The sequence below is a fragment of the Palaemon carinicauda genome, chromosome 29, assembly GCF_036898095.1.
Source record: "Palaemon carinicauda isolate YSFRI2023 chromosome 29, ASM3689809v2, whole genome shotgun sequence".
NCBI lineage: Eukaryota > Metazoa > Arthropoda > Malacostraca > Decapoda > Palaemonidae > Palaemon > Palaemon carinicauda.
Window position 1 is genome coordinate 66,337,142 of NC_090753.1, and position 21,744 is coordinate 66,358,885.

General features: G+C 47.4%; 1 long non-coding RNA gene across 1 annotated transcript in view; it reads left to right on the plus strand.

Moving 5' to 3' along the window:
* LOC137622806 (uncharacterized) overlaps window positions 1-21,744 on the plus strand; it is a 66,140-nt gene that overhangs the window by 31,032 nt on the left and 13,364 nt on the right. Inside the window, exon 2 of the long non-coding RNA XR_011040479.1 lies at window positions 1,511-1,638. This is a non-coding gene — a long non-coding RNA (uncharacterized lncRNA). The remainder of the gene's footprint in view (window positions 1-1,510; window positions 1,639-21,744) is intronic.

Here is a 21,744-nt window from a genome sequence, read left to right on the forward strand (position 1 = left end):
AAGGACGACCTTCCACCGAAGGGGATCATGAACGATCCGCAGAGAGGTACAGGACCAAAGCAGGAACAGTCGGTGATCGATGACGAGGCTCCTCTGCGGGGGACTGCAACGAAGATGTAGAACCAAAGAGGCGCCTCCTCACCGCAGGTGAAGGAAGGCCTCTCTGGCGAAGAGGAAGGCAAGCCTTGCGGCGAATACGCCCCCTGGAGGCCGTGGGATCAGCAAGCTGACCTTCTACAGTCCTCCGAAGAGGAGTCTCTGTAAGTGAACTTCTTCGAGGGGGAGAAACACTAGCAGGAGAGACTGTTGGACTTAGTTTCTCCCTTGTTGGTTGAACAGGAACGGGAAAAACTAAGCCGTCAGCTACTGTAGGGTTTGAAGAGGCAGAGGTAATGGGAGATACCGTATTGGATACCTCTGACCACAACGTCGACAATCGACAGAGAATCAATCTCTGTCAGAGGCGGCGATTGCTTGACAGCAGCACCCAATCGGATGTACTGTAGTCAAGTAAGACTTCCTTGGAGGGCGAACCCTCGAGCCCCAAGGAAGACCAAAGCTGAAAGAGATAGATTAGTGATACATCCTTCCCCGGGGGAAGAGGTGGAGCTGCTTTGCTAGAGGAAGCAACGCCATCTCTTGAACCCCGAGCATGGAAAACAGTACAACGGTCTACGCTACCACTCGACGGTCTCTCGAAAGAGACCGACCGAGTGGGAGCTTCGGAGGAGGTTTGAGCAATGGATGAAATCTTAGGTTTTTCTCCTTTCAGAGAAACCTTCCAAGGAGAAATATCCCGTGTGGACTTCTTCCGTCGCCGCGAAAACCTCTCCCACTGGGAGGTAGACCGCTCCCTGCACTCACTGCACTTATTATCGCTATCATACCGTTGACCTCTACAGTAAGGGCAAAGGGTGTGAGGGTCTGTCTCGACCGCCGACATGAATGTTCCACAGGGCGGTCGGGTAATCCAGGGCAGGTGCGCATAATAGCAGAGGCCAACTTCACACACAACTGTCAAAAAGAGAAAGCAAAAAAGCATTAATGGCTGCCAATGAGCGGTGAGGATGACAGCCGACACGTCCGACTACCATCTGAGCCGAGAGCAAAGTGAGTTCAAGCACAGGTGTGTGAGAGGGGGAGTGGGGGTAACAAGCTACCCTCCCCTACCCCCGCTAACTAGCGGTGTGGGTAGTAAACCCTCGTTAAATTTTAATGGCTCGCCATTTCAGCTACGCCGAAAGTAATACCCCTATTAAATAGCGTGGTTTGCATTCCAGTTACGGAACAAATAAATAACTTGAAAAATTTGTGATATATTGAGCTTTGTACAGTATGTTACGTTACCGTAGTTTTCTATATGACCTTCAATATGTAGAATTAGGATTCAAGAACATATTTTTCTTAGAATTTACTTAGTTTTCTTTTATACATTTAGTAATCTGTCTTTGAAAGTTTTGGAATGGTGTGTACATCTGGCACTATTCATTCACATGCTCATATATTTCAGGGTGGAAAATTTTGTATGAAAATAGATTCGTGAAGAAGTTACTTTATAAGATAAAAGTCCCTCAAGTTTCAGCCATAGAAGAGGCCTTCAGCAGTCAAGAAGACAGCATGAAAAATACCCTGATGAAGGTGTGTATTTTTCCCATTTGAATGAATTTACAGTGTTATGTTTAGAATTTTTACTTACACAGTTCATGAAGTATGAAATATGATTTATAAGATTAAATTAATGCAGCATGTGAAATCTCTGCATATTTTTTTATCAAAACCATAACTGTTCCTGCACAAATACAAACCTCGAATCTTTATATAGGAGGTAGGATTCAGTGCAAGGTGGTCTAGCTATAGAAACTGTAATGTGTGGTATCAGTGTCCCTCCGCTAGCTAGCGAAGGGTAGCCCAGCCCTCTCGCTCACACACACACATAGCAAATGAACTCGATTTGGATATGGTTGAGTGAAGGTATTCACATCTCTCTCTCCAGGATATCCCTATTCAACTGGCTGTAATAACTATTTTTTTTCCAAGTATAATGGTGGTTTGAGAACTGCAAGTCATGCGGGTTTGTCCTGGCATATCGGGTCGCTCTTGTGGCTCCTTTATGTCAGCTAAGGAGATGGATCCTCACCAGCTTTGCCCTTCGTGTACACGACACTCCTGAACAGAGGATTCTCTTTGCTCTCGAGTATTGCGTTTGGCCATCCTCCTTGTGAGAGTGGTACAATAGATGCAGAAAAAAGTCTAGAAGGGATTATTCGTCTACAAATTTATCCTCATTGGTGAAGAAGACCCAAATTCGTTCTCCTGTAGCTAGTATTTTCCCACCTGCCTCTTCCTGTTTGGCTTCCGCCAGAGTTCGGTCAAGTAAGAGTGACCATTTAACCACTGGACAATCTTCTTCCCCTACTGAAGTAGTGGTGGCTTCTTCTTTAAGGGTGCCAGAAAACTTCAAATCAATCAATCAATTCTCTTTAGGGGAGTCTTTTTCGTTTGATACTTTGCATCAGATGTGGCCTTCCTTGTGGTTTTTGGGGTTCCCCCCACGAACGATGGGCTTCTTAAGGTGTGGAAGCCAGGGGTACAGCGGGAGTGCACATCTGCTTCCGTAGGGGTTGGCCTTGACCCTTCCCCATTCTAAGTGGTCGGAAGGGAGTCCATTCCAACTGGTCTCATGCCTCTGGAAGAAACTTCCACTGCAGTTCTTCTCCCTCGAGGGTCTGCAGGCTGGCTCTCAGCTGAGTGTCTAGCCTAATGTGCGAACCCATCAAGATGAGCATGCGTGCTTAGTTCACTCAGCAAGAGCATTCTCGCAATCCTCAGCTTGTCGAACCTTCTAGGTGTTTCGGCGAACGCTCTCGCAGACATGGGAGATTGTCCATTCACAAACTCTCTGGAACTAGGCTCTTCATGATCTTCAGGTGATCACACCCAACGGCTTTCCTGAGCCAAAGGCATTCCCCACCTTGCCTCTATGGCACCATGAGTTTCCACAAGTATCGTGCACATGTAGCCTTCTGGGCTCACGTATCAGCCAAGTTCTCCTTTGGGAGTTCCGCCAGATTCGTTAGAAAACACATTGCAACATCTGCAAGCACTTTCATACAAACTAATCATGCCTTGCTTATCACCATCCAAGCGTAGCGAGGCACAGGTTGCTCGCCAACCATTAAAAAAAGTTCACATGAGTGTTTGTGTACCAGCGGGTGCAGCACATGCTCGTGCGCCCACTATATACGAACCAATAGTGGATTCACAATTGTTCATACACGTGTCAGCGTATGTAGTATACGCTCGTGTGTCCACCACTCATGAGCAGTTGATGAACGTTTTTGCTACCATGAGTGCTCCCGTAGTACCTCCTTCAGTATGTTCCGCTCTAGTCCCTCTTACATGCATCGAACTATTCGTTTTTGGAGGTGGAAACTTGTGCACTCACCTCAGGCATGAGCTCAGTTGGCTGCCTCTTCTATGAAGAAAGACTTAGCCTTGGTACAAGAACTCGCGAAAGCAGTTATGCAGGCCACGACGGGTATCCTGACTGCATGATCACCAGTTAGACCAAACAAACCCATTAACATCCCTCTGATAGTGTCGGGGTCTCCAGGGAACCCCAGTGCTCCCTCTGACCCTAGGCGTAGGAGCACGACTGCCACTGTTTGTGCCCCAGTTCCTTGCCCAGTCCCTGAGATTCCCTCATCAGCACCAGTGACAACACCCTTATGCAGGTCATCTGCACATGTATCCACATATCATAGGTATCTGGTTACTAAGGCCAACCAGTCGAAGCCCGTTCCAATGTAGGAACAATTGGGAATTGCCCTTCTTAAGGTCACCAAGAAATGAAGGAAACCAGGGCAGGTACACCTCATTCAGGAGACACCTTTCACCCGAGGACGAGCAGTGGATTGGTATCTTTGAAAGTCTCAAGAGAGGTCTTGTTTGTTGACAAATACAGACTATCACCCATGAAGATAGTCGACTCTATCTCCACCGCTCTGCCAATGGAGCCAGTTGCTGCTCTTGTGTAACCTCTTCATGCTTTACAACCTGTGGAGGCTCCTTAGAAAGTAGCTACTGTACTAGTATTTTAGCCTCCTTCACCTCTAAGCCCCGAGGGTGGAAGGGGTTGAGTTCCCTTCCAAAGATCTGGGCATCGAGAAATCCCAAGGTTTGAGATCAACAGAAGGGTTCTGTCTGTTCGGTCTCGGCCTTAGTGTTACTGAAGGTGGGGAACCTCTCCTCTAGGTCTCATGCCCCAGAGGTATGCGGTTGACAAACCTGACCCTATGGGTGTGAGATCAGGTCTGGATGAGTCGTAAGACTGCATCTGGCCATGCTGACAGAGTTCTGTACTGCCAATGGCTGCTAGACCTAAAGCTACAGCCTCAGAGCAAACTGAGTCAGGCCATTCCACTATGCAAGTCTTAGCATTAGGAAAATTAACAATCTCGGGAATCCTTCCTATTCATCCCTCTCGTGAGAGTGGGACGGAAAGATACGGTCTTTGACTTTTCTGCTAGGCCCTCAGAACTGTCAAGACCAGGATTGAGTTACCCTGGTCCAAGATAGTGAGGGGGGCCAGGAAGAAGGTCTTTGCCTGGGTAGCTGATGCAACGAAATCCTTATGAGTGGGACACACATCTTGTTTACTTCCTCCCCCATTCTTTCGGTAGAGGAAGTACTGTATTATGAGATTTTGGGTGATGATCCCTCTCCTTTGCCAGCAGATCCGGTAATTATTTCTGATGAATAACATAATGCTTTGAAGTTGGCAGCACAACCTGTGACTTTCTTGGCGTGAACATGGAGCGATTTGCAAAGGCCTCTTTGCAAGCCGCTTCATGGATCGACATCTGGTCTGGTTCAGTTGGCTATCTGATTGCCAAAAAGAATTTGGCAAAACCAGCTAATCTGAAAGCAATGAACACCTTCTTGCTCTCTAGAGCATGGCCTTTTAAGTTCCTTTCTCATAACTTAGCCAACCAGTGGACAAACTGGAATTTGAGAAGGCATGATACTGTCATCTCAAAACTTAGCAGGCAGGTACCAAGGAGAGAAGTGCTCAAGTTGTGCATTTCGTTAATGTAGGGTTCTCCCCTGTTTAGCTCAGAAGATGCAGTGGCAGAGCGCTGGAAGAAGGCAAGTCATGACTCTCTTCCATACGGCAGTGTCATCTCATCCTTACTCCTTAGCACCAAGATGATCGACCGTCAACCGACGAGAACATAAGAAGGGGTCAACAACTTTGAAGCAGTCCACTGTTAAGATATAAACTCCGAAGCAGCCCTTTCATGGCAATGGATCTATGGGAAGAGGAGGTAGAGGTGGAAGACCTGGTTGCTTCTGTTATAGGTGTTGACATTCTTCTTGCCTGACCACTGGTGGAAGGATGCCTGAAGTATAGGTGGCAGGTATGGGAGTTCCACGGAGCTGAGCCTTGGACGATCTTTGTCCTCTGAGCGAACAACTACATCTCGTTCATTATTTCTCTCCCTCTTTTGGCTTGTGTTTCTTCACGAAGGGATCAGCAAAGGATCTCGCCCTTCAGGCAGAAGTCCAAACCTTGTTGGAGAAGGACACTCTCCAAGAGGTCCTAGATGGGTCCCCAGTATTTTACAGTCGACTCTCTTGTAGAGAAGGGGTCTGGAGGCTGGAGACCAGTCATTGATCTCTCCGCTTAGAACAGATTTGTTCTGCAACCCCGTTCAAAATGGAGACAGCAGACAGTGTAAGCCAGGCTGTCAGACCAAAGAACTTCTCGATAACACTGGATCTAAAAGATGCGCTTCCAAACCCCATCCACCCATCGTCAAGGCAGTACTGTATCTAAGATTTTTCCTTTATGACACAATATAACAATTCAAGGTACTGGGCTTTGGCCTGTTCACAGCACCTCAAGTGTTCACTCTTGTTTCAACCTGGGTCTATGCCAATGGCATTCGTCTCTTATGCTACATAGACGACTGGTCGATTCTAACAGACATGGTGGAGACCTTTCTCCTAAACCAAGATAGGCTTCTAGCATTTTGTCACGATCTGGGGATTGTGATAAATCATGATAAATCCTCTCTGCAATCATCTCAGAGTCTAGTATATCTTGGGATGCAAATAAACACCCAATTAGGCAAGATCTTTCTATCATAAGACAGTGTAGAGAGACTGAAGGGAGTGGCTCGTTCCTTCCTGAAGTGGAACACGCTACAAGCATACCTGTGGCTATGCTTGTTAGGTCACCTGACTTCCTTAGAAATCCTTACGGCTGTCTCTGCTTTCAATCTCTCCAGTGGCAACTGAAATCTCACTGGTCTCAGCACAGGGATTCTCCAGACTTCTGAGTCCCGGTGGCTCTCGGGCAAAAGAGAAACCTAAGTTGGTAGACAATATCAACCTACTCAGGGGAGTAGATTTATCTCCTTCCCAGAGTTGATGCTCTTCATAGATGTATCAAGAGAAAGGTGGCTGGGCTCACCTGTTGCAACACATGACTTCCAGATGGCGGTCCTAATTGATTGCCAGGGCCACATAAACCTCCTAGAAATGAGGGCAGCCTTTCTGGCCCTTAAACCAGAGGCATAACTAGGGTTACTGGCACCTAAGGTAAGCACAGAAAATGGCACTATTTGTCATGGAATTAAGCTTAAGAGTTCTGGATTTTGATCACAATGATTCACTTGACAACACGAAGAGCAAGCTATCATTTACCGCCAGAAGGTATATTGAGTTTACTAGTACAAGTTAACATTATTTGTTATTAGAAGGTATAATTGTGGAGTTTAGTATTAACAGCATTATTGAGGGAGATGCAAATGTTTTACCGTTATTCTGCACCAATAATAAAGAAATAAAGATGTATTTCAAAAAAACTAAAAAATGCATTACATAATCCTGAAGTGCAAAACTGAAAACCTGTGAAAATCATCATTGATAAAAATAGTTGTAGATTATCTGCCCCTTCAAACAATACTCTAATAACATAAATAATATATATTTTAAAGCTCAAATTACTGTACTTTGATACATTCTACAGTACAGGGTTACAGAAAAATAATTTACAAATAGGGGATAGGAGGATAAATTAAAAGGGAATGAATATATACATGATTAAACTGGACATTAATTTATCATCCCTACCCTCAAACTTTACAAATAAGGTTTACAGACGCATTTAGTAAACAAATTCAAACAGGAAATGAAATTCAAATTCGACATTCATTGTTTCTATAACAAAATTTGCAGGATACAAATCTATTCGTTTTGGACTCTATTGCATACATACGTACATATACCAAGGCATTTCCTCCAATTTTGGGGGGTCGCCGACATGAAACAAATGAAACAGAAAAAGGGGACCTGTTCTCTCTACGTTCCTCCCAGCCTGACAAGGGACTCAACCGAGTTTGGGTGGTACTGCTAGGGGTGCCGCAGCCCACCCTCCCACATTATCCACCACAGATTAAGCTTCATAATGCTGAATCCCTTACTGCTGCTGCCTCCGTGGTCTTCCAAGGCACAGGAGGAAGCAGCAGAGCCTACCAGAACTGCGTCACAATCGCTCACCATTCACTCCTATTTCTAGCACGCTCTCTTGCCTCTCCCACATCTATCCTCCTATCACCCAGAGCTTCCTTCACTCCATCCAACCACCCAAACCTTGGCCTTCCTCTTGTACTTCTCCCATAAACTCTTGCATTCATCACCTTCTTTAGCTGACAGCCTTTTTCCATTCTCTCAACATGGCCAAACCACCTCAACACATTCATATCCACTCTAGCTGCTAACTCATTTCTTACACCCGTTCTCATCCTCACTACTTCGTTCCTAACCCTATCTACTCGAGATACACCAGCCATACTCCTTAGACATTTCATCTCAAACATTCAAATTGTCTCTCCGTCACTTTCATTCCCCACAACTCCGATCCATACATCACAGTTGGTACAATCACTTTCTCATACAGAACTCTCTTTACATTCATGCCCAACCCTCTATTTGTTCCAACACGAGTACTTACCTCGAACTACTTTCTTAGGAGTTACCTGTAACCTCCTCTCTACCGACCAGAGTTTTGTGTAGTGTACCCCCCACCCCGTTTTCTAAGGAGGCCTACCCCCGGCATTAAGGAATGTGCCCCGAGGGTAGGCTTATCGTAGGTCGATGTCCAGCCGGATCAGCCTCTTCAGTAAGTTCTCTGGTCGCGACGGGTAAACACGTCGCCCTCGTTCTCTATCGATCCTTTGTGGGCGTTCTGAGTGTCCCATGTGTTCCCCGCGTGGTAACTTGTGTTTCCTGTGTACTGTTCCCGGGTGTTCCTGTGTGTTCACCTTCCACCCTTGTGCTTACCCAGTGTATTCCTTGATTCCCTTCAAGGAATTAATAGATGAAGGGAACAATTTAACAATAAATCATCCTTCCTCCCCTTATCCTCTGTGTTCGTCGTGTAGGGGCAGCTTATGTTCTCCTACAGCCACGTGTCAGGAGTGTTAGTCCTGGAACGTAGTGCAGTGGGTGCGCTTCGGCACCAAGAGGAAGAATGCATCCAAGAGGTCTCATAGGAAGACGAGCCTCTCCTCGCCACTTACTTCACCCGATGCCTCGTCAAATAGAGCTTCTTTATACAGCCATCTTCCCCTACCCAGAGTAGGGGACGAGGTAAGTCAGTTGCGGGGAAGTGCCCATTGCTCTTCCCCAGGAGTTTGAGTGGGTGCGGTATAGCACCAAGAAGAAGTAGGCGACGAAGAGGTCTCCTAAGAACACTAGCGCCCCTTCCCCCCTTGCTTCGCTGGGCGTCTCGTCTGACAGAGCTTCCCTACCACCCTCCCCTACCCAGAGTAGGAGACGAGGTTGGTCCGTTGTGGGGAAGGTAACTCCTAAGAAAGTAGTTCGAGGTAAGTATTCGGGTTGGAACAAATCAAAAATTTTAAGTAATTTTAGTTTTTCCTAACATACTTACCGAGAACTACTTTCAGGAGTGTGTTGGGAGACGGAGTCCTGGTGCAAGCAGGCCACGTCTCCTCTGATGACCCCATGTTGGGGAAAAATGTCCCTAATTCTTCTCCAGTCTCTTTGGCGTATTTTTCAGTCACTTCTGCAGCCGAGGGCGTCGCCGAGAAGGAGCCTCCCAAGTCTGTATTGCAGCGTTCCCCGGACCGGCAGCCCAGGGATTTCTCGCCACGAAGGCCATCCTCCAGACGCAGATATAACCCTCGCAGGGAGAAATGCGAGAAGGCCTCTTCAGGCAGGCGTAAGGCCGCGAAGCTTCCGGTTCACCCCGCCAGCGGGGGGAACCGTGCTTCCTTACGGGCAGCCTGGCCGAATCAGCACAGCTGGTTCGGCCCTCGGACTTAAAGGAACGGTTCCCTCCGTCGGGTCAGCCCACGGGGATCTGCGTCCTCGTCCCCCAGAGAGAATACACGAACGGTAGTCCTCGACGGCACGGCGGTGCCGGTTCTGACCCCCGAACCTGGTGCGGAGGCTCCCGCCGGGGAAGACCGGTACCACCGCATGGGAGTGCCTGGTATTCCAGAACCGAAGCGCCCGGTGGGGAGTGCCCGGTGACCCGGCTTCTCGGGATCAGGCCGTAGGAAGGACTCTACAGGTAGGCGTAAGTCCTCGAAGCCTCTGGTTCACCCCGCCAAGCGGGGGGAAACGCGCTTCTTTTCGGGCAGGCTGACCAAACCAGCCCAGCTGGTGCGGCCTTCGGGTCGGAAGGAACAGTTCCTGCTGTCGGGTCAGCCCACGGGAACCGCGTCCTCGTCACCCAGAGCCCTTGAGCGGACGAGAGTCCCCGCTGAGTCGGCGATGCCTGCGTTAACCTAGGCCCCTGGTGCGGACGTCCCCGCCGATGCAGTCCAGTACCTCGGTAGGACGGCACCCCTGGCTCCAAGAACTAGACGTCCAGCCGGTGTGCCCGGCAACCCAGCTCCCCGGTCCCAAGCCGAGACCTCGGCTGACGGGAGGGAGGGTTCCCCAACGGAGGACTCTGGGCCTGTAGGAGGGTGGTTGGCCTTATCAGGAGGCACCATAAGATTGAGGAACCTGCAGCTACGGACGAAGAGTACTGGAGGTCAAGCCTTTTACGGATAATGCAGACCCCCTACCCAACCTAAGACGTCTCTAGCGCTTCCTCTAGCCCAAGATCTGGTCCTAGGACAAGAGTATGTGGACAAAGTGGTGGCTAGTAATGCCGAGGCCCCCATTGACATACTGGGTCAGGGCGTCTCAGAGGATAGAGCTTCTTCGGCCCCAGTTTGTTTCTCTCCTTCGGAGGCCTCCATGATGGAAGAAATGTCAAGGGATCTGGTGAACGTCTCCTCTTGGCTGGACTGTTGGGCTTCCACCTTAGTAGGAGTACAAGCCTCGTTCAACCCCGCGGACCCTGACCAGCAGAGCCTCCTGAGGGAACTTATTACCTCCGGGGGTAAAACCTTAAAGTTTTTAACATACCAGTCGCTCGCCTTGACAGCTAACTGGGTACTCCGCAAAAGAGACACCGTACTGGCTAAGGTGTCCCGGAAGGTTCCAGACAGGGAAGCGCGGGCCATGAGGAGCCTACCCTTGTAGGGGGAGTCCTTGTTTCCCCTGAAAGAACTAGAGACCATCATGGAGAAGGTCTCGAAGAAGAAGGAGTCTAACACCCCCAGGCCTACGCCTTCTAGGAAACCGCCCTACAAGAGGTCCGTCTCAGATAGTGCCGCGACGGCCCAGGCCTCTCCCAGCACGACGAGGAGAGAGCCTCCCTCTTCCTCCTGGTCCTCAGCGTCTCAGCCCCCCCGTAGGGGAGCTCCAGCATCCTCAAGCTCCTTCAGAATAGGTTACTCTTCCTCTAGGAGAGACTGTTTTAGGCCGCTCCTCCAGAAGGAGATAGAGTGGGAGGCCCCCTATCCCCGCCCAAGCCTCGGGTTGGGGGATGCCTCAGACTACATTGGCAAACATGGAAGGCTCACTGAGCGGAGCCTTGGACAAGTGTCCGTACTAAAGGAGGGCTACAGACTACCGTTCTTAGCAGAACCACCCCCTCTTATCCCGGCCAGCCGGGCAGAATGGCTGGCTCCCAAAGACCCGTTGAAGAAGACCGCCCTTCAAGAGGAGGTGTCCTCCATGTTAGAGAAGGGCGCCAGGGAAGAAATTCTTCTCCCAGGCCCGGGTTTCTACAGTCGTCTGTTCCTAGTAGAAAAAGCGACGGGGGGGTGGAGACCGGTTATAGATCTGTCGGCTCTCAACAAGTTCATCAAGAAGACGGACTTCAAAATGGACACTCCGAAGTCAGTCTTGCTGTCCTTGAGGGAGAAATAGACCTCAAGGACGCCTACTTCCAAATTCTGGTCCACCCCTCGAGTCGAAAGTTTCTCCGGGTAAAATGAGGTTCCCAGATCCTGCAATTCAAGACCCTTTGCTTCGGATTGTCAACAGCGCCCCAGGTGTTCACGAGAGTCTTCACGACTGTCTCAGTGTGGGCTCATGAACGAGGCATTCGCCTCATCCGATACCTGGACGGCTGGTTGCTTCTTTCCTCCTCGAAGGACCTCTTGGAGGAACAAGGGATGAAACTCCTCCAGTTTTGCAAGGATCTGGGCATCATAATCAACCGGGAAATATCAAACCTATCCCCATCCACCAGAATGAACTACTTGGGAATGACGTTAGATACCATCCTGGGAAAAGCCTTCCCTTCGGAGGACAGAATAAACAACCTCATGAATATCATTCAGCCGTTCCTGTCGAAGCGCCCCAGGAGAGCGAAAGACTGGCAGAAACTGATAGGTCACCTGGTCTCATTGGAGAACTAGTTCCCCAAGGGAGGGTAAGGCTCAGAGCCGTACAATGGAACCTGAAGAACCTCTGGTGCCAACTGGACTCACAACAAGTTCTAGTCCCAGTTCTACCAAACACGAGACCCTCCCTGGAATGGTGGCATTGCCGGTCAAACTCACTCAAGGGGATGCCCTTCGGGAGCGACCCCCCCGAGTTACTACTGTTCACAGATGCCTCCAACCAAGGGTGGGGAGCCCATCTTCTCGACGAAACAGCACGAGGGACCTGGTTGGACGGGGAAAAAGAAACTCCACATCAATGTCCTGGAGTTGAAGGCAGTCCAGAAGGCTTGCCTACACTTCGCGAGTCTGCTAAAGGGAAATACCGTTGCATTGATGTGCGACAACGCCACGGTAGTGGCATACATAAAGAAACAAGGAGGCTTGAAGTCGAAGGAGTTGTGCGATCTCACCATAAAAATTCTAGATTGGGCAGAAGAGAACCAAGTGGTGTTGTTAGCAAGGTTCATTCCCGGGAAGAAAAACGTACTGGCTGACGGCCTCAGCAGAGTGGGCCAGATAGTAGGGACAGAATGGTCCCTTCTTCCGGAAGTAGCCAAGCTCATCATCCAACGTTGGGGTTCCCCGGTGATGGACCTCTTTGCAACAAAACTCAACGCACAACTCCCCGTATATTGCTCTCCTGTACCAGACCCGAAAGCAGCCTTAGAAGATGCATTTCAGCACAAGTGGGACAATCTAGATGTGTACGCTTTTCCCCCTTTCACGTTGATAAGGCAAGTGCTCAACAGAGTAAGGACAGCCCGAAACCTAAAGATGACTTTGGTAGCGCCCTGGTGGCCGGAGAGAGAATGGTTCGCGGACCTAAAAGACCTGGCGAGTCAACCACCGTGGCCTCTGCCCGACAGGTCAGACCTTCTGCATCAACCTCATTTTCTCAGGCTCCACGACAACCCACTCTCCCCAAGTCTTCACGCCTGGAGACTATCGAGCGGCTCCTGAAGAAAGAAGGATATTCTTCATCCACGGCTAAGAGAGTGTCGCTATACCTGAGAAAGTCGTCAGCCGCGGTCTACCAGGCTAAGTGGGCCTCCTTCACGAATTGGTGCTCTGAGAAGCGCATTAAACCTCTTAAGGCCTCTGTCCCAGACATAGCAGATTTTCTGGTGTTTCTTAGAGACAAGGTGGGAATGTCAATCCCAGCCATAAAAGGGGTTCGGGCCGCCTTAGGCCAAGTCTTCCTCCTGAAGGGCATCGACCTGGGGGCCTCGAGGCACATAGCGATGCTTGTCAAGAGTTTCGAGCAGTCCTGCCCCCCACAGGCGAGTAGGGTGCCCCAGTGGGACTTAGCCAAGGTCCTGAAGATGTAGTGTGGTCCCCCCTTTGAACCTTTGAAGGATATCGTGGACAGAGATCTCACCCTCAAGGCCGTCTTCTTGCTGGCCTTGGCGTCCGCTAAGAGAGTGGGTGAGATCCATGGTCTGTCATATGACGTTTCTCATTCGAAGGAGTGGAAAGAAGTATCCTTCAAGTTCGTGCCTTCTTTTGTGGCTAAGACTCAGAACCCAGCAGTCTGGGATCCGAAGTTCGAAGGTTTTTCAATACCTGCCATCCCTAGGACGAGTAATGCAGAAGATTTGAAATGATGCCCTGTACGGACAATTAGAAAATACCTGGAAAGAACAGCTCATCTCCGCCCAGGCATCAAGAGCCTCTTCGTATCCACAGGTATTTATAAGAAACAAGTGTCCAAGAACACCATTTCCTTCTGGTTGAGACAAGTTATTGCCAGAGCCTACAAGGAAGAAGGCATAGCAGTGCCAGGCACCCCCCTACCTCATGACATCAGGGGCCTGAGCACCTCCTTAGCCTTTGAGAAAAACATGGCAGTGGGTCAAATCCTGAGAGCAGGTACTTGGTCGAACCAGTCAACCTTTACTGCCCATTACCTCAAGGACTACTCGAGGAAGTCCTTAGACGGGTTCTCCATTGGAACAGTCATCTCCGCCCTCCAAGCGGTGTAACGGTAAAAGCCCCAGGCGCAATCACGGCTAGCAACCGGAAGGCACAAGTGTGGTTTCCTTCCATCCTACCCAGTTGCTTCCTAGCCTTATCGGGGAGTACCAACTGATACCATTGGATAACACATTCTTCACGACTACGCTACTGGAAGACGCATCAGAAGAAGTTTTTCAAAGGGTGAGTACTTAGACACTAACGTGAACTCTTGTGTAGTTACCCTCGCATCCGTTTTCTAGTAGGTACCGTTATCCCTGGGCCTCTTGGCCTCCGCTTCCCGGGTCAGGGGGTCAGAATAGCACTCCCGCCTCCTAAAGTGTAAGTCTCCTAAGAAAGTAGTTCGAGGTAAGTATTCGTGTTGGAACAAATAAAAAATTTTAAGTAATTTTTATCTTTCCTAACATACTTACCGAGAACTACTTTCGGGTAATGGCCCTCCCTTCCTTCCCCGAGTGCCTCTCTTCCCTTGCAAGCATTGTGCTAATCCAATAGAACTTACTGAAGAGGCTGACCCGGCCGGACATCGACCTATGATAAGCCTACCCTCGGGGCACATTCCTTAATGCCGGGGGTAGGCCTCCTTAGAAAACGGGGTGGGGGGTACACTACACAAAACTCTGGTCGGTAGAGAGGAGGTTACAGGTAACTCCTAAGAAAGTAGTTCTCGGTAAGTATGTTAGGAAAAATAAAAATTACTTAAAATTTTTGATTTTTTACTACTCCCTTAACTGCCCCCAACACTTTGCATCCTTCATTCACTCTCTGACGTACATCTGCTTCACTCCACCATTTGCTGCAGCAACAGACCCCAAGTACTTAAACTGATCCACCTCCTCAAGTAATTCTCCATTCAACATGACATTCAACCTCGCACATTCTCGTACACCTCATAACCTTACTCTTACCCACATTAACTCTTAACTTCCTTCTCTCACACACCCTTCTAAATTCTGTCACTAATTGGCCAAGCTTCTCTTCCGCGTCTGCAACCATCACAGTATCATCCGCAAACAATAACTGATTTACCTCCCATTCATGGTCATTCTCGCAGTTTCAATCCTCGTCCAAGCAGTCGAGCATTCACCTCTCTCACTACTCCATCAACATACAAGTTAAACAACCACGGCGACATCACACATCCCTGTCTCAGCCCCACTCTCACCGGAAACCAATCGCTCACTTCATTTCCTATCCTAACACATGCTTAACTACCTTTGTAGAAACTTTTCATTGCTTGCAACAACCTTCCACCAACTCCATATAACCTCATCACATTCCACATTGCTTCCCTATCAACTCTATCATACGCTTTCTCCAGATCCATAAACGCAACATACACCTCCTTACCTTTTGCTAAATATTTCTCGCATATCTGCCTAACTGTAAAAATCTGATTCATACAACCCCTACCTCTTCTAAAACCACCCTGTACTTCTAAGATTGCTTTCTCTGTTTTATCCTTAATCCTATTAATCAGTACTCTACCATACACTTTTCCCACCACACTCAACAAGCTAATACCCCTGGAATTACAATACTCATGCACATATCCCTTACCCTTATATAGTGGCACAATGCACGCACAAACCCAATCTACTGGTACCATTGACAACACAAAACGCATATTAAACAATCTCGCCAACCATTCAAGTACAGTCACACCCCCTTCCTTCAACATCTCAGCTCTCACACCATCCATACCAGATGCTTTTCCTACTCTCGTTTCATCTAGTGCTCTCCTCACTTCTTCTCTTGTAATCTCTCTCTCATTCTCATCTCCCATCACCGGCACCTCAACACCTGCAATAGCAATTATATCTGCCTCCCTATTATCCTGAACATTGAGTAAACTTTCAAAATATTCCGCCCACATTTTCCTTGCCTCCTCTCCTTTTAACAACCTTCCATTTCCATCTTTCAGTGTCTCTTCAATTCTTGCGCCGGCCTTCCTTACTCTCTTCACTTCTTTCCAAAACTTCTTCTTATTCTCTTCATATAAATGACCCAATCCCTGACCCCACCTCAGGTCAGCTGCCCTCTTTGCATCACTTACCTTGCGCTTTACTTCCACATTTTTCTCTCTATATCTTTCATACTTCTCAACACTATTACTCTACAGCCATTCTTCAAAAGCCCTGTGTTTCTCTTCCACTTTTACCTTCACTCCTTCATTCCACTATTCACTGCCCTTCCTCATGCTGCCTCCAACAAACTTCTTGCCACACACATCACTTGCAATCCCAACAAAATTTTCTTTTACTAACTTCCACTCCTTCTCTAAATTACCCGTTTCTCTTACTTTCACTTCGTCATATGCCATTTTCAACCTTTCTTGATATTTTCTTTTTATCTCTGGTTTTATTAGCTCTTCAACCCTCACTAGCTCCCTTTTACATTCACCTACTCTATTCCCCCACTCTTTTGCTACAATTAATTTTCCTTCCACCAAAAAATGATCAGACATACCGTTATCCATACCCCTAAACACGTGCACGTCTTTCAATCTTCCAACCATTCTTTTAGTTATCAACACATAATCCATTAATGCCCTTTCTACCACTCTTTTATTACATTACATTAAAAATTCCTAAACCTTACTAAACTAGTCAGGGTCATGGGAAATATACATTTTTCTGACAGCTACACCAACCCTGATTTAATACAGTTTTTCCTCACATATCCCAATGTGTGAATAAAAGATAACAAATATTGATTAATATACTACAAACTTAAGGTAAAGAAAAAAAAAAATCTGTTCCTAATTTGATGGGAGATTTACCGTTCTTTGTACGAGTCCCAAAATTCTTTCTCGAGATATATGTCGGGATTCAACAATCTGCTGGTTGAACCCGGCTGTGCCACTTCAATCTCTTCCAACCTATGTTTCAGACTTTCATTGGAATGCAGGAAAGGGTTGGAATTCCGAGGTAATTCAGGAGCGGAAGACAATTCCTTTCCTCAGTTTCTGTCTGATTAATGAGAAGAGGCTTCCACTCCATGACTCGACCAAATAGTAACACTGTTGGCTAAATGTAAAGCAAAAATGGGAATACTATTCAGACACTTTAAAACAAAAAAAGCTGAACACATGGTTATGCTGTACAAAACTTATGTACATAGTACACTCGAGTACTGCAATGTGATATGGTACCCACACTACCAAAAGGATATTGCACAAATAGAGAGTGTACAAAGGTCCTTTACTGCTAGAATAGAAGTAGTTAAGGACCTTGACTACTGGAAAAGACTGCAGTTTTTAAAATTATACAGTCTAAAACGGAGAAGAGAGCGCTACATGATAATACAAGCATGGAAACAAATCGAAGGAATTACTGAAAACATCATGGAGCTAAAAATATCAGAAAGAGCAAGCCAAGGTAGATTAATAGTGCCCAAAAATATACTAGGAAAACTAAGGAAGACACACAGGACATTAATCCACTACGCACCAGCATCGATAATGCAGCGACTATTTAATGTGCTGCCAGCCCATCTAAGAAACATATCAGGAGTGAGCGTAGATGTGTTTAAGAATAAGCTTGATAAACACCTAAGATGCATCCCAGACCATCCAAAACTGGAAGATGCAAAATACACTGGAAGATGCATAAGCATCTCTCTGGTGGATATATGAAGTGCCTCACACTGAGGGACCTGGGGGAACCCAAACATAGAATAAGGCAATAAGGTAAGGTAGAGGTAGGTTAGAAGCTGGTAGAGTAACGGGTCTCACAGTCAAGGAAGGTCATGGAGTTATTTGCTATCACCTGTTTCTACCCTGGATGCTCCAAGGACTCCTGGCATAGACAAACACCAGTACCTTCACCTGAAGGGTCAACAAACCGCGCCATGTGTTTAACATCAGCGGAGTTGTCAGGGTACGACGACAAAATAATGTCCTCCTTGATCAGTTCCTTCAAGCTCTCGAAGGCTCAATCCATTTCAGTTATCAGTCCCCTTGCAATTTTCGTTCTCCAGCCTTCGCAGATAACGGTTTGGCTGTCTGTGAGTACATTGATATAACCTTCCTTTGGAAGTTAACCAGTCCCAGGAATCCCCATAGCTCATGTTCAGTAGTAAATTTAAGGAAGTCTTCCACTTTCTGGATGTACTCTGGTAGCTTACACATACCATAACATCCAGCCAGAAGACCTAGGTACTTAACTTCAGCTTGAACCCAAGAACACTTTCTGAGTTTTATCTTGAGCCTGTGCTTCTGGAGAATATTCAAAACTCGTTCTACCAGTTTCAGGTGTTCCTCGAAAGAAGCTCCAAGGATCAAGATGTCATCAACGAAGACTATCGCTTTCGGGAACTCTTGTAGAATACTCTGCATTTCTCTCTGAAACACTGCAGGTGCATTCTTCAGTCCAAACAATAAGTGTCTGAACTGCCAGTGTCCAAAGGCAGTGGAGAAAGCTGTGTACTCTTTATTGTTCTCTGCTAACAGTAACTGGTAGTATCCATGAACAAGGGCAAGGGTTGTAAAATACTTGACTCCTTGCAGTCCAAATACAGAATCTACCATATTTGTCATCAGGAACTTATCAGAGACTGTCAACTTATTCAGTCTACGATAGTCAACACACAACCGTATACTGTTGTCGTTTTTTGTGAATTGGAACAATGAGCGAAGACCAAGGAGAGATGTTCGGTTCAATTATACCCAATTTGTGCAACTCCTTGCACTGTTCCTCGATGATGTCAGTGACAGGGTTTGTAAACCGTCAGATCCTCTGATAAATGGGTGTCTCATCATAAAGGTGGGTGCATGTTGGTGTGCTAGAACACTCTCCCACATCATTGTCAACAGTACTGATGACCGGAAGATGACGTTGAAGCATCTGACAGAACTGGTCCTTCTGAGAAGGATCAGTTCAGGTGTTAGGTTGTACTCCTGTGCTGTCAGGCAGGATAGAAGATCATCCACCATTACTGTGGTAAACACCTTCCTCAAGAGATCACCCTTCTTCATCTTAGCAATTCCTTCAGATAAACCCTTGATTAAAACTTAGGCTTTGTCATCTTTCAGTTCAGGATGCCATGGATTGCTGAAGCTTTTATTGACAGATCAGGGGTTTTGATGTCGCCATCATGATACATTTCAGGCCAACAGTTAGACAAGCAGGACACCTAACAGTGGTGTCAAGTCCCTTAGGGAAATCCACAGTGACAGGAACAAGTACGGGCTCAATACTGGTAATCCTAATTGAATCGCTGGCATTGACTTCAAGGCGTAAAACACTTACTGATAACAGGATCCACTTATTGGAACATAATGCTCCCAAAGAGGCTCTTGGGGAATACTGCCAACACTCAGCCGATTTCAGGCTCCGTCACCTACCACCCCGTTTGCTCTTAAGAAAAGAACTGGTAACTAAGCATTACTTGCTCAGCCATAGTTCCTGAAGGCACTACATGGAATACACTCCGGGAGAATGTCATTCCATGTAGTTACTGTACCATGGGGGTCAACATATAGTACCTAAGTCTTAGGCTCTGTTTGTCCTAAACCCTTGAATCCAATGGTGTTGGGCACCATCTGCAGGGTGTAATCCTCCACTACCCTTAATGACAAGAGGTTGACCTCAGTGCTGGAGTCAATGAAAACATCCAACACTCCTGATGGAAACTCAGACAATGTCACCGGGCCAGCCATGAGTTGTACAGGTGCCAACTGTGCCAGGTTAACCCTAGATAGGGTTTTCAATACGCCCTCAGTTCCTGATTCCTCCCTGGAGAAGTCAGTTGGAGAAGCTTTGGGTAGTGTAGAGGACAGGTTATCACTGGCCAGCCCTGAAAGAGTCATTGGATGCACAATGACTTTTTCAGGCTCTGGGGTAACCTCGGAAATCAAGTTTTCCGAAGCTGCCACTAGAATACTAGGAGCAAGCTTCCTAGCACTCACACCCTCATTTGAGGGTGCTCTTCTTCTTTTCAACTGTCTGAGAAGAAGCACTGGGTTCACTCCCTCTTCAGCTTTCCCTGCTATTGGTCAAACCAGAGTAGGACGACAGGGTAGGGGTAGTGTTCACACATATTACCCTTCACCTAGAAAGAGCTGGGACGGAAGTGGTTTTTTCCCAGGGCTGCGGGCAATAGGTGTCTTCTGGATGGGTGACCTGTGCATAGGTGTTACCTGTCCCCCACACTGCGCGTCATGTTGGTTAGCCGAGCCACAGTGTAAGCTCAGGTTCAGGCGTCTGCGGCACTCATTCATGATGTGCATTGGTTTCTGGCACCAAGTACAATACCCTACCTCCTCTGGAACTGAGGAGACCTATCAAAAGTGCATGATGTTGACAGGTGCACTTCCACAGGAGGAGCGCATGGGTATACTTGCTCGGGGGCAGCTGATCGATTGGGGGCAGCCATGGCAACCCTGTTGGCATAGGAGCCATGCCATGACTCCCATACGACAAATGGCCAATTCCTCTGCCTCTGCTTCGCTGGTGGGTTGCCTCATCGAGGACACCCAGCAGGTGCAGAACATCCTGCCAAGTGGCCTGATAGCCAGCAGAGACATTGATGATGGCCAGGTATTGTTCCAGCCAATTGTCAGCTTTGTTGGGAACAGTTTTGAGGAGCTTTTGCCTCGGATCTCTCCTGTCTAGGATATGCCGAGGGTATGCTGACTTATACAAGGAGGCCAGCCTCACGTCATAGATTTTCAACAGTTTTCCCTTCCCACAAGTGGTGCTGCTGAATCTGGCCTTCCTCCCAGCGTCGCGTCTCTCTCGGGCCTCTCATCACTAGTCAAGGAGGTGTTCCTTCATACTCGAGTAAGAGATCTCAGACCCCCTATAGCTGTGAAAGCCTCTTTTATCTTTCCTTCCAGGTATCTTCCTAGCTCAGCGGTCCACTGATTGAAGCTTCCTACTATATATCTACTGGCATAGTAGGCCTCAAAATCCTTCAGGAATTGGGCCCAAACTTTGCCTAGTTTCTAACTAGAAGATCCCAGTCTTGGGGCTCTTCCTAAAGTTGAGGGCCCTGAGCAGGTTAGATAGATCGCAGTATGACTGGAGGGACTGTGCGTTCTCGGTAGAGACGCTATCACCTGAGCTGACACTGGAGAAGGAGCTGGATGTGTCACCAGAAGTATCACTGCCGAATCTTCACTAGTTGACTCCTGTGACAAGGTTGACATTGCAGGCATGGCCAGTCTGGTATTTCCTTGGCCTGGCATCTACGTTTGGGAATGGCCCTCTGTCTTGGCAGAAACTGCTTCACCCGTAGCTGCTGGAACCTTTTCTGATATGCCTGGGCAACCAAGAAGTTCCTGGGGTAGAGTTCTCTCTTGCTTGAGGGTACACTCTGGCACACTGTTATATATTATATCTCTTCCTCTTGTTGTTTCTTTAAAGCTTTTATATTATGTGTATGAACTATTTATTTTAATGTTACCATTCTTTAAATATATTTGATTGTTCATTACTTCTATCTTAGTTTATTTCTTTCTTTTCCTCACTGGGCTATTTTTCCCTGTGGAGCCCTTGGGCTTATAGGATCCTGCTTTTCCAACTAGGGTTCTAGCTTAGCAATAAGAAGAAGAAGAAGAAGAAGAAGAAGAAGAAGAAGAAGAAGAAGAAGAAGAAGAAGAAGAAGATAATTAATAATAATAATAATAACAATAATAATAATAATAATAATAATAATAATAATAATAATAATAATCCACTTGCTGAATTCTCTGGTGGACTAAATGGGTTAGTTGATGAAATGGGTGGGGAGGTAAGAGGCTCACTCCGAGCAGGAGACTCCTAGAAGCCTGGTACAAGGTGTAAAATCATTGTAAACCCAGGAGGGGACCGGAGACCTTCAATTACTGGTCCCTCTCCAGTTACTGAAATTGCCAGGACATTGATGTTTGGCCAAGCCAGAGACACAGTCGGGTACTGGTCATCATTGTGGATGTAACACCAGTGGCAACGTGGCATGCTGG